This window comes from Ornithorhynchus anatinus, chromosome 4 (assembly GCF_004115215.2).
Source record: "Ornithorhynchus anatinus isolate Pmale09 chromosome 4, mOrnAna1.pri.v4, whole genome shotgun sequence".
In the NCBI taxonomy this organism is placed as follows: Eukaryota; Metazoa; Chordata; class Mammalia; order Monotremata; family Ornithorhynchidae; genus Ornithorhynchus; species Ornithorhynchus anatinus.
In genome coordinates, this window is record NC_041731.1 from 56177150 (window position 1) to 56189619 (window position 12470).

A 12470-nucleotide genomic window follows, 5' to 3' on the forward strand; every position below is an offset into this window, starting at 1 on the left:
AAGGAAGACTATGATCTAATGCTTTTGGAGCTGGAGGGAGTTTCAGGAAGGAGACAGGCAAGGAAGGGATAGAAGCTGGAAAAATTGGGAGCAAGGTACAGTTGGGAATCAAGTTTGGAAGAAGTGAAGAATGTGAGCTGGGAATTAACCAAGGTGGAGTGGAGAGGGCTGATATGTAAGATGGAGAAGACTGGTGGAGAACTTTGAAGCCACTGGTAAAGAAAATTGGATTTTAGCCACTAATAGGAAGAAACTAATATGACTCTAGTCTCCTTTTATAGTGTGATCTAATTGTCATGACGAGAGTGTCTCATAAGTGAAGAGAATCTGTTTGACAGTCAGGGAACAGGATAAATCCAGCATCCTCATTCAAAAACCCCAAATTCTCCAGATTAAAATCAGATTTCGCAGGTGTGACGAATATATTTTCTGTCAGTTTTCTGATAGTTATGATAGTGAGTGTCTGAAAAAAGAAATATAATCTTTGGAATGGAAGGGTTTCCACAAAACCAAAAGGGGAAATAGACCTAGAGCTAAATATCCTTGAAAGTACCTTTTAACAACTTTTTACATCAAATTTACATTAGCTTCCAAGATACGCCATGACAAACTGTCTCCGAGGTATCAACAACCTATTGTTGTCTTCATGGGACTCCTCTACCATCATGAATTGATGAACGAGGAAGACGGGGGTGTAACACTTTGTGCAGCAAACTGTGAAGTGCATGTGTGGTCTAGCTCATGCTAGCCAATATAGGAAGAAGCAGGATTACAACACGGGTTTCCTGATTCCCAAAGCTATCCTATTTGGGAACATGTCTGGCAGGGACAAGAGGAAACTGATGGTCCTGAAAGCAAGTCCACTAGCAATCAGTTCAACTGTGCAGATCAGATTCTTCTTCCTGAGATCCCAAGACTGAGGTTTGTCCAATAGTCCTGATTGGAGACTCAAGATATAATAATAATAATAATAATAATAATAATAATGTTGGTATTTCTTAAGCGCTTACTATGTGCACAGCGCAGTTCTAAGCGCTGTAGATACAGGGTAATCAGGTTGCCCCACATGAGGCTCACAGTCTTAATCCCCATTTTACAGATGAGGGAACTGAGGCATAGAGAAGTTGTGACTTGCCCACAGTCACACAGCTGACAAGTGGCAGAGCCGGGATTAGAACCCATGACCTCTGAATCCCAAGAGATGAGTTGTTATCATGAACCTGGAGACAGAGCCATGGTTTTCTGCCTTTATTTTATTTTTTTTAACAAAATTTAAAATTTGGGGGAAGGAATTTTTCTTTCAGAACACACTCTCCGCAGAACATCCTTAATAATATTTGTTAAGCATTTAATTCCGTAATATTTATTGAGCACTTACTATGTGCAGAGCACTGTACTAAGCTCTTGGAATGTACAATTCGGCAACAGATAGAGACAATCCCTGCCCAATGACGGGCTCACAGTCTAATTGTGGGAGATAGACAGCAGAGCAAAACAGAATGAAACAAAAACAAGACAACATTATCACGATAAGTAGAATCAAGGGGATGTACACCTCATTAACAAAATAGAGTAATAAATAATATATACAAATGAGCACAGTGCTGAGGGGAGGGAGGGGGGAGGAGGAGGAGCAGGGGATGGGGTGGGGAGGGGACAAGAGGTGGAGCAGAGGAAGAAGGGGGGGAGCTCAATCTGGGAAGGCCACTTGGAGGAGGTGAGCTCTCAGTAGGGCTTTGAAGAGAGGAAGAGAGATAGTTTGGCGGATGTGAGGAGGGAGGGCGTTCCCGGACGGCGGGAGGACGTGGGCCAGGGGCCGACGGCGGGACAGGCGTGAAGGGGGGACCGTGAGGTAGTGAGCCGCAGAGGAGCGGAGTGTACAGGGTGGGCAGTAGAAAGAGAGAAGGGAGGTTAGGTAGGAGGGGGCAAGGGGGCAATGTGTGTCAAGCACTGGGGTAGATACAAGATAATCAGTACCCACATGGGACTCACAGTCTAAGTCCAAGTGGGAGGGAGAACTCCTCAAGATCAAGGAATAACCTGAACCTGTAATCAATCATCTATGGTAAAAGTGTAATTTGAGCAATTCCAGAATCCCCACCTCCTAGTGTTCCCACCCCAGTTGAGGAACTCCAGAATCCCCACCTCCTAGTGTTCCCACCCCACCCTTTGTCTCCTGATATTATAGAGCAGTGATCTGACTTACTTTTATTAGAGACAAGCACTCAATATTCATGGCGTAGTGGATGAAACACGGCCCTGGGAGTCAGAAGGTCAGGAGTTCTAATCCCCGCTCTCCCATTTGTCTGCTGTGTGACCTTGGGCAAATCACTTAACTTCTCTGTTCCCCAATTCCCTCATCAGTAAAATGGGGATTGAGACTGTGTGCCCCATATGGGACAGGGACCGTGTCTAACCGGATTTACTTATATCCACCCCATCACTTAGTATAGTGCCCGGCACATAGTAAGCACTTAACAAATACCGTAATTGTTATTATTATTATCTACTAGATTGGGATCACTGGCAACATGGAAGAAGAGTTACAGATTCATGTTTCAGGCAAGGAAGAGAACCGGGGAAGCGGAATTACTGCTGGGAAAAATGAGAGACCCAAATAATAAAGCAGTCGTTTTAACTCCTCTTCCCTGTTAGGAGCCAATTTTGCCATATGATCAACTGCTGTTCTCTCTCGGGAAAATAATGTGCTTCTTGTAATGTGCACTTTGTTGTCTGCTGTGGACAAAGATCTCAGCTCTTACTTTGAATTTCATGATTTGAATCTCCGTAACCATAGCTCTTTCTGATTGATTTTTTTTTAAAGCTAATAGAATAAGTTGTATTGTACTGAAACATTCATTCATAAGCAGTTTAAAGTATAACTACAGCAGCCTGCATTTTGTGAAATGCAGTGAATAATATCGGAAAGGAAAGGTAGTAGGCTCTTGGACGTTTATTGAGTGCTGACCGTGAGCGCTGCACTCTGCTAGCACTGGTGAGTATGAATCAGAAATAAAAAGACAGGATCCCTGTCTAAAGGGAATTTTTAAGAAACTGTGAGATCTTTGGAAAAAAAAAAGGATCTAAAAAGGAAGAAGCTGAGATTTTTTTTCAATACACTGCAGCTTGGCCTAGTGGAAAGACCTTGCGCCTGGGAGTCAGGGGCCCTGGGATCTCTGCTCTGCTACTTGTCTGCTGCGTGACTTTGAGCAAATTACTTAGTTCATCTGGGTTTGATTATGATAATAATGATAATAATAATAACTGTGGTATTTGTTAACCACTTACTATGTGCCGATCATGAACTGAGTACTGAAGTAGATAGACATAGCCCATCACAAAGCTGGTGGTCTGTCATTAGGCCTCAAAGGATCCTTTTCTGTAAAATGGGAATGAAATGCTCGTTCCCCCTCTCTCTTTGACTGTGAGCCCCATATGGTACAGAGCTGTGTCTAATCTGCTTAATGCTTGGTATTGTAAATACTAAACAAATTGACAATAATTATTATTTTCAAGATGAACTTTCCAGGCAACTAAGCAATTTTGAAAAATCTCTTCAGCTCAGGTGAATTACACCCAATTCTCCTAAAATGCCAGTTGCTTTCTCACAAAACCCACCTTAAGCAAAATGCTTAACTCTAGCACTCCAGAGGTTTGGTACTGAATACTTTCTCACAAGCCCTTTCTTCAGACACTATAACATCCTCATCTTAATAAGCTCACGCTATACGATAAACATTCCCAAATCTCATAGCATCTTCTAACCAGGACACAGAATGAAAACATGCATTCTGTTAGAATTGGTTGGAATTTCAGAAATGTCCCACTCGGTAATGCGGATCACTCTATCCAAGCCATCAGAAAATATAACCGTGACATGCCAACTGAGGAAATTAGAAGGGAAAAATCATTAGTTTTCTATGAAAAAGCTTCTCTAAGAAATGTCTTGCCTCTTTCAATTTCACCTAGTTGAATACAATAAAATGGGGAAAGAATTAAAAATTAAAGAGCTTGCTACCTGGGAAAAGATTTCAGTTTCATAAGTAATGAATGGGTAGAAGAAATGCCTGATTTTGCTGCTACTCGGGGGTATTTTGATTGAATTTAGCACATCTCAAGGTGCCAGAAAGTCAGTGTTGCTTGAATAAAACAGCACTGCTCTCCAATTAAAAAAACAGGAATGCAGCTGTTTCCAAGCAAGTGGAAAAAGAAACTCAACTAAAGTTTCAGGGAAGGAAAGAGAGGATAGGAAACTGAAGGGCTAGTTGGCATTTTTTTTTTAAGAGACAGGAAAATTAGCTTTTTTATAGTATTTGTTAAGCGCTTACTATTTTCCAGGCACTACTAAACACTGGGTTAGATACAAGCTAATCAGATTAGACACAGTCCTTGTCCCACATGAGGCTCTCGGTCTTAATCCCCCTTTAACAGAGAGGTAACTGAGGCACAGATACATTAAGTGGCCGAGTCAGGTTTAGAACCCAGAACCTTCTGACTCCCAGGCCCATTCTCCATCCACTAGGTGATGCTGCTTCTCGTAATAGAATGAATAGGATGAGATGAGGAGGTCTACTATGGAATCCCTTTTATGCACCTAAAGAACATGTACGTAGTTGATATAGTAGCTGTCTGGACCTCTGAAGGATTCTACCTACCTTTAAATCAAAATTGCTATGGCTAAGGGACTGAACTTCACCGAGTCACAATTATTTCAGGTGGCTCCTTTGGGAAACCTTGGAAAGCTATGAGTCTGGATGAAACACTTGTGAAGTGATTTAGGTCTCTGGAGAAAGATGCTAAGTAAATGCAAGGTGGCATTTTTTTTTTAAATTAATATCATTGTATCCTTTTTTATCAATTTACCACTTCAACCCATTTCAAATGTTACAATGCCTATGAAATCACTTTATGCTCACTCAATACTGTTCTAAGAATAGTGATGAGACTGTCCCGCCGCCAGCTACTGGCCCATGCTCTACCACTAACCTGGAATGCCCTCCCTCCTCACATCCACCAAACTAACTCTCTTCCCTCTTCAAAGCCCTACTGAGAGCTCACCTCCTCCAGGAGGCCTTCCCAGATGGAGCCCTCTCTTTCCCTCTGTCCCTCCTCTCCTCCCCATTCCCCCATACTCCCTTCCTCTGCTCTTCCCCCTTCCCCTCCCCACAGCAGTTGTGTATATTTGTATATATTATTTATTACTCTATTTTATTAATGATGTGTATATCTACGCTTGTATGTATTGCTTTTGATGGCATTGATGCCTGACTACTTGTTTTGTTTTGCTGTCTGTCTCCCCCTTTTAGACTGTGAGCCTGTTGTGGGGCAGGGATTGTCTCTGTTGCCAAATTGTACATTCCAAGCGCTTAGTACAGTGCTCTGCACTCATTAAGCGCTCTGCACTCAGTAAGCGCTCAATAAATACGATTGAATGAATGAATGAAAGATAAGCCACTTTTAGGCAGGGAACGTGTCTACAAACTCTGATGATCTGAACTCTTCAAAGCACTTAGTACAGTGCTCTGCACTCAGTAAGCGCTCCATAACTATAAATGACTGATTGAAAGGTATATGCATTAGAGAATATGACTACAGGTCTGGCAGAGTCAAGGGGCAGTACCCTCCGGGACCCTGAGTGGTCCAGAACCTACAAGAAAGAGGACGACTCCTCTGTCAATCCTAGAAAAGTTCCAGGCCCCAGGGGTTGGAATCTAGTTTTCTGATGGCAAAGAAATGGGAACTCAGGGATTGGGGTGTTTCCTGTTTCCTGTGAGTGTACTGCCTGCCTGCTCTCCCGCAACCCAACCAGAAGAGATCTTCATTCGGAAAACTTATTTCTCTCCACCCACCCAAGATATAAAGGAAGGTAGAGGTTATGAATTTGGTCAACGTCTTCATTTAAGGGTTATTTTAGACTAGCATATGATCTAGCTCATTGTACCTGACTTCTATTTATTAAATCCTCATCTTGGCCCCGACAATCTTAAACCTCAGTGGCTTTCGGGATTACCTTGCAAACGTAGCTTCTTTTGTGAGCTTTCTCCTTTCATTTTTATTAATTAAATCCCAATTTTGAGCTCATCTTGTTTGGGAATGTGATTCAGCTGTTGTCACAAGGAGCTGCAACCTGGATGGGGGTTCTCAGCCCATATCTTCCTTCAGTTTCTGATTATAAAATAAGTGCTTTCAAGCCTCGTTTATGGTTATGCAACAAAGAGGCCCCAGTATCAGTCTCCCAAGGAAAAATCCTAGATGGAGCCTAATAATAATATGACGGACAACCTGGCCTTCTTAATAATCCCAAATATCAATCTGGAAATTGGGAGAAAGAGCTCTCCTGTCTTATTAGCACAAACTATCAGAGAACCTAAGTTCAGTGAAAATGTTTAGGGAGAAAATGAAATATTTCAGGCAGTGCTGAGGATTTACAATCTCCACATATATGGTAGGGTTAAAAAAATGGAATTGAGGAATTGTCAAATACTTTTGAGAAGTAACATGCCCTTAAAAATGAGACCTGTGAAAGGGTCTGCTTAATACAGTGCTCTGCATACAGTAAGTGCTTAATAAATGCTACTGATTAATCGATTCTAAAGACATCTTGCTTTCTTGGACCCTAACTGCTGTCAGTCTGAAAATCTTCATTCCTGGGAACATTCATTCATTCAATAGTATTTATTGAGCGCTTACTATGTGCAGAGCACTGTACTAAGCGCTTGGAATGTACAGATCGGTAACAGATAGAGACAGTCCCTGCCCTTTGACGGGCGCACAGTCTAATCGGCGAAGACGGACAGACAAGAATGATAGCAATAAAAAGAATCAAGGGGATGAACATCTCATTAAAACAATAGCAACTAAATAGAATCAAGGCGATGTACAGTTCATTAACAAAATAAATAGGGTAATGAAAATATATACAGTTGAGCAGACGAGTACAGTGCTGAGGGGATGGGAAGGGCGAGGGGGAGGAGCAGAGGGAAATGGGGGAAAAGAGGGTTTAGCTTACTTGTCCTCAGTTATATTACTTCTGAGCCTCCACTAATTTCACTCAGTTCTTTAGCTGTGGCCTGTTAAAGGCAATTAGAATTTGACCAAACAAAAACCAAAATCAAACAATCAGTGGTATTTATTGAGCATTTACTAAGTGCAGAGCACTAATCACTTGGGACAGTGCAACTGAATTAGCAGACACGCCCTGCCCAAAACGAGCTCATATTCTAGATAGGCAGACAGCATTAATATGAATACATGATAAATTTATAGTATGTTATTTAAAGATACGTAGCTGAGTGCTGTGGGGTAGGGAGTGGGGTGAATATCAAACGTCCAAAGGTCACAGATCCAAGTCTATAGATGACGCAGTACAGAGAACGAACCATGGCAAAGAGAGTTTAACTGGGGAAGGCCTCTTGCAGAAGATGTGACTTTAATAATGGTATGAAGGTGGAGAAAGTAGTGGTCTGGAGTATATGGAGGGGAAGAGAGTTCCAGGCTAGGGGGAGGTAGGTGTCGTTAGCAAGATAGATACTAAATGTGGACTTCTTGTAAACAAGCAACAGATCTAATAATAATCATATCACCTGTTCATCCAGTGAATTTTCCAATGTGTTTCATATCAAATTGGGAACAAACAGCACCAGGATTGCCTCAGTTTTAGTGGTCTGGGGTATATGGAGGGGAAGAGAGTTCCAGGCTAGGGGGAGGTAGGCGTCGTTAGCAAGATAGATACTAAATGTGGACTTCTTGTAAACAAGCAACAGATCTAATAATAATCATATCACCTGTTCATCCAGTGAATTTTCCAATGTGTTTCATATCAAATTGGGAACAAACACCACCAGGATTGCCTCAGTTTGGGGAGTTGCCAATTTAGTCACCTAGTCATCTTAGTTCTTCGCGTGAAAGAAACAAAACATGTTTTCTAAGAAGGACGTTATTGGTCCAGAAGATTGCATTTATTTTTTTTTAAACATTCAGAACATTTTTATCCTTGAAAATAATAACTGACATATGATATTTGTGTATTTTTCCCCCTTGAGTTTCTGTTGCCTTCACTTATACTTTAACTACAGGATATTAAATATATGGGATGCACAGATATATCTATGTCTATTTTCCTCAGAACACATTTACTGTTGTAGATAAGAGTGGATAGAAGACAGTTGATCTTCCGTTGAAACACTGCATATCTGGGAATTGAATTCCAGTTTGGGATCGTGTCCATAAACTTGAGGAGTGAAAACAAAGATGGCACATCAAGCCACACCACGGAATACTAGTGAGATGACACCTCAACTCGTTAGTAGCATTTGAAATGTGAAAGACATAATCTCAATTACAAATAATATTTCAGGCCAGCTGTTCGGGCTAGTCTGAATAAATTCACTTTTGAAGGCTTATGAAAAGTGTCTTATTAATGAAAATTGAAATCACTTGATAATTAAGGATTAATTAAAGGATTATCCTTTTCACATTTCAACTGATAGTAGCACACACATGTACTATCAAATGAAATGTGAAAAAGATAATACTTTAATTAATCCCTTAATTATTAAGGGATTTATATATGTGTGTACACAAGTGCTTTAACTTTGATTAATAATATATTTTTTCTATGACTCCATAGACAAATACCAACAAAAATACTCCCTGTGTTTGTGTGTGCTACTTATGACAATGCTCTTCTAGATGGTAAACTCCTGGAGGGGAGAGATTGTGTCCACCGACTCTGTTGCACTGTACTTTCCCAAGTGCTGAGTACAGTGCTCTGCACATGGTAAGTGCTCAATAAATCCCACTGATTGAATTACTTACAGACTGTTTTGCTAATTTCTATATCCTATGCAAAACTGAGACTCAATTCAGTACCCTTCCTGGGGCTTAGATGGTGTCATCCCTCAAGTTACGTAAGATTAAAATGAAGTCGCAATGAAAACCGGAGACTAAAACATCAACTCTCACAGGCCAGTTACCACAATTGCATCACAAATCCTCTCTGTGCATTTTGGGTGCTTTCTTTAGGCAGGAAACCCATAAATTGCCATCAATTTTTTTTGTTTGCTTCCATTTAGGAGACTGTTTCTGAGACAACTATTCTCCTTTCCCTTTGTTTTAAGGACTATACTTTCAAGAATAAATGCTTTAATACATTTTAATACCCAAGTGCATCTGAGCCACTCCATTTCTGTAATGGCTCCTTATTATGGCCACATGTGGGCTGTGAGAGACGAGGCTCCTTCTTCATTATTCAGCTAAACCCTTATGGCACCACCATGGAAGTTTGTTTCCCTTTCTCTTCATGACTTCTTCCATTGTAGGGTTTGACTCAAGTTTAAATTGCTGACCTCAACTTCAAGGTAGCAGGACCCTGAGAATTTGCACCCTGGCCTAGTTTTTTTCATCTTTTTCAAATCCCTTTATGTTTTTCGTGGGGATTACATTCTAGCTAGTCCACCTTTTTTCCTCTCTTGACATGATTTTAATCTCTCAGTTACTCTTTCCGCTCTCCTAATCTACTTTTGATCTAGACTTTGGGATTCATCTCTCATAATTTTAATTTTCATTGATGGTAATTCTCAACACTCCATCAACCCAGCCTATCCTTAGCTATTCAGTTGTATATTGAGTTATTTATTCAGTCATCGGATCCCTATATTTACACATATATTTAGTTTATTTTAATGTCTGTCTCCCCTAACAGGTTGTAAGCTTCCTGAGGGCAAGGATTGTGCCTAACAATCCTGTTGCATTATGCTCTCCCAAACGCTTGGCCTCAGTACACAGTAAGGTGCAATAAATACCACTGATTCATTGTTTCAGATTTCTAAGATAATGAAGAGAATTTGAGGACTGGTTTTCATATTCTCAAATAGTCAAGAGGCACACTCAGAGGATTCATGAGTAGGAGCAGGATTTAAGTATCGTATCTGGCAGTATATTTTCCAGAATTAATGCCATTCCTGTTGCTCTCCACAAAGCAGTACCAGCAGTTGAAAGACATTTTCTCATTTATTCTCAAATAGCTGTGGGCCCCAGGGGGGCAACAAGAATCTCCATTTTAAAAGTGAGAAAACTGAGTCCCAGAGGCATTTCCCAAGTGGCTTCCAGAGATTCAGGTTCAGGTCTAGAAACACCTCCCATAACTTCTGATGTCTACTCCTGTTTTACTTCCCTGCGTCACTGAAAACAGGGATCTCAGTAGGATTAAAAGCATCCAGGGCCCTTTGTCAGGAAGGGCAGGTCCAGGTGGTTCAGAGACTCCAAGGCTCCTGGAGAAAAGAATGGGTGAAATACAGGGTGCCATGTTTGGAAAGCTGGAAAGGTTGTGACAGTTCAGATAGTCAAAAATCCTCTTAAGTAGCAAGGAGACTCAGGTCCATTCACACCCAGCCACAATATACCGCTGATCTGTTTGTTTCAAGGCTTGTTTTGTTAAATTGTTAATTTGGAATTATCCATAATCAATCAGTGGCAGTTATTGACTGCTTGCTGTGTGCAGAGCACTGTACTAAGCACTTGGGAAAGAACAATAGAACAGAGATGGCACATGCAAACCCTACCCTCATGGAGATTGCAGTCTACAGGGGGAATAATAATTGTGGTATTTGTGGTTTACTGTGTGCCAAGCCCTGAACTAAGTGCTGGGGTAAATACATTCAAATCAGGTCCCACGTGGAGCTCACAATCTAAGTAGCTGGGACAGTAGGTACTGAATTCCCATTTTACAGATGAGGAAACTAAGGCACAGAGAAGTTAAGTGACTTGCTCACTTAAGGTCACACAGCAGGCATCAGTGCTTAGTACAGTGCTCTGCACAGTAAGTGCTCAATAAATATAATTGAATGAATTAATGAACATTAACATTCGACTGGGAGTCAGAAGGTTACGGGTTCTTGTTCTGCCTTTGCCACTTGTCTGCTGTGTGACCTTGGGCAAATCACTTCACTTCTCCCTGTCACAGTTACTTCATCAGTAAATACGGATTAAGACTGTAAGCCCTTTGTGGGACAGGGATTCTATCCAACCCAGTTGTCTTGTATCTAGATATCTAGTTGTTAGCAAATACCATGATAATAATACTTACTATAATTGTTATTATTATTGTTATAACTCAGGTCCTCTGACTCCCAGACCCACGCTATTTCCCTTAGGATACAGTGCTCCTGCAGACACTAAAATTAATTAGGGATAGGGGAAATAGTAGAGCATAAGAATATTTTCATAAGCATCATGGGGCTAGAGTGAGTTTCCAAGTACTTAAGGGGTAAATAAGAAAATCCATAATCAGTGCAAAAGGCTAGGCCTGATTGGAAAAATACAGGACTTTGTCTAGGAAAGCCTCATGGAGGAGATGTGATTTTTGGAGGGTTTTGAAGATGGGCAGAGTGGTAGATTGTCGTATATGAAGTTGAGAACTTGGACATGGGGTTGGTGGCAGGCCAGGGAGTAGTTGGTATTAGAGGAGCAGAGTATCTGGGTCGTGTTGCAGTAGGAAATCAGGGAGGTTAGGTATGAAGGAGAGAGTTGATTGAAAGCCATTTGAGTAGGTGGGCAACTATTGGAGGGTTTTGAAGAATGGGGAGATATGGACCGTATGGTTTTTCAGAAAAATGATCCAGGCAGCAGAGGGAAGTATGAAACAAAAACTCCTCACCAGTGGCTTTAAATCACTCAGTCACCTCACCCCCTCCTACCTCACCTCCCTACTTTCCTACTACATCCCACCCCTCACACTTTGCTCTGCTAATGCTAACTTTTTCACTATATCTTGACTCATCTATCTCACCAATGACTCCTCACCCACATCCTCCCGCTGGCCTGGAATGCCCTCCCTCCTCAAATCCAAACAGGGAATTACTCTCCCCCATTTCAAAGCCTTATTGAAGGCAAATCTTTTCCAAGAAGCAGGGAAGCCTTCCCTAAGTCCCCTTTTCCTCTTCTCCAACTTCCCTCTGGGTCACCCTGACTTTCTTCCTTTATTCATCCCCTCTCCCAGCCCCACAGTACTTATGTACATATCTGTAATTTATTTATGTATATTTAAGTCTGTCTCCCCCTCTAGATTGTAAACTCATTTTGGGCAGGGAGTGTGTCTGTTTACTGTTATATTGTACTCTCCCAAGCCCTTAGTACAGTGCTCTGCACACAGTAAGTGCTTAATAAATACGAATGATTGAATGAATGAATGAATGAATGACTGGAAAGGGGAGATACCGAGTCAAGGGAGGTCAACGAAGAGGCTGATGTACTAGTCAAGGTTGGAAATAATTAGTGCTTGACTCTCTATTCATTTTTTCCCTCACATGCTCACTCCTGAAAGATGGAGAGACCATGTGAGCCAGCAAGGCTTTTCAATAAGTATCCCTTGTAACTTTATCCGGCACTTCATACTATGCATTACAGTTGTAAGTGCTTAATGAGAAAAGGCAGGGCGGCAAGCCTGGCGGTGCTCTTGAAGTTCTATATCA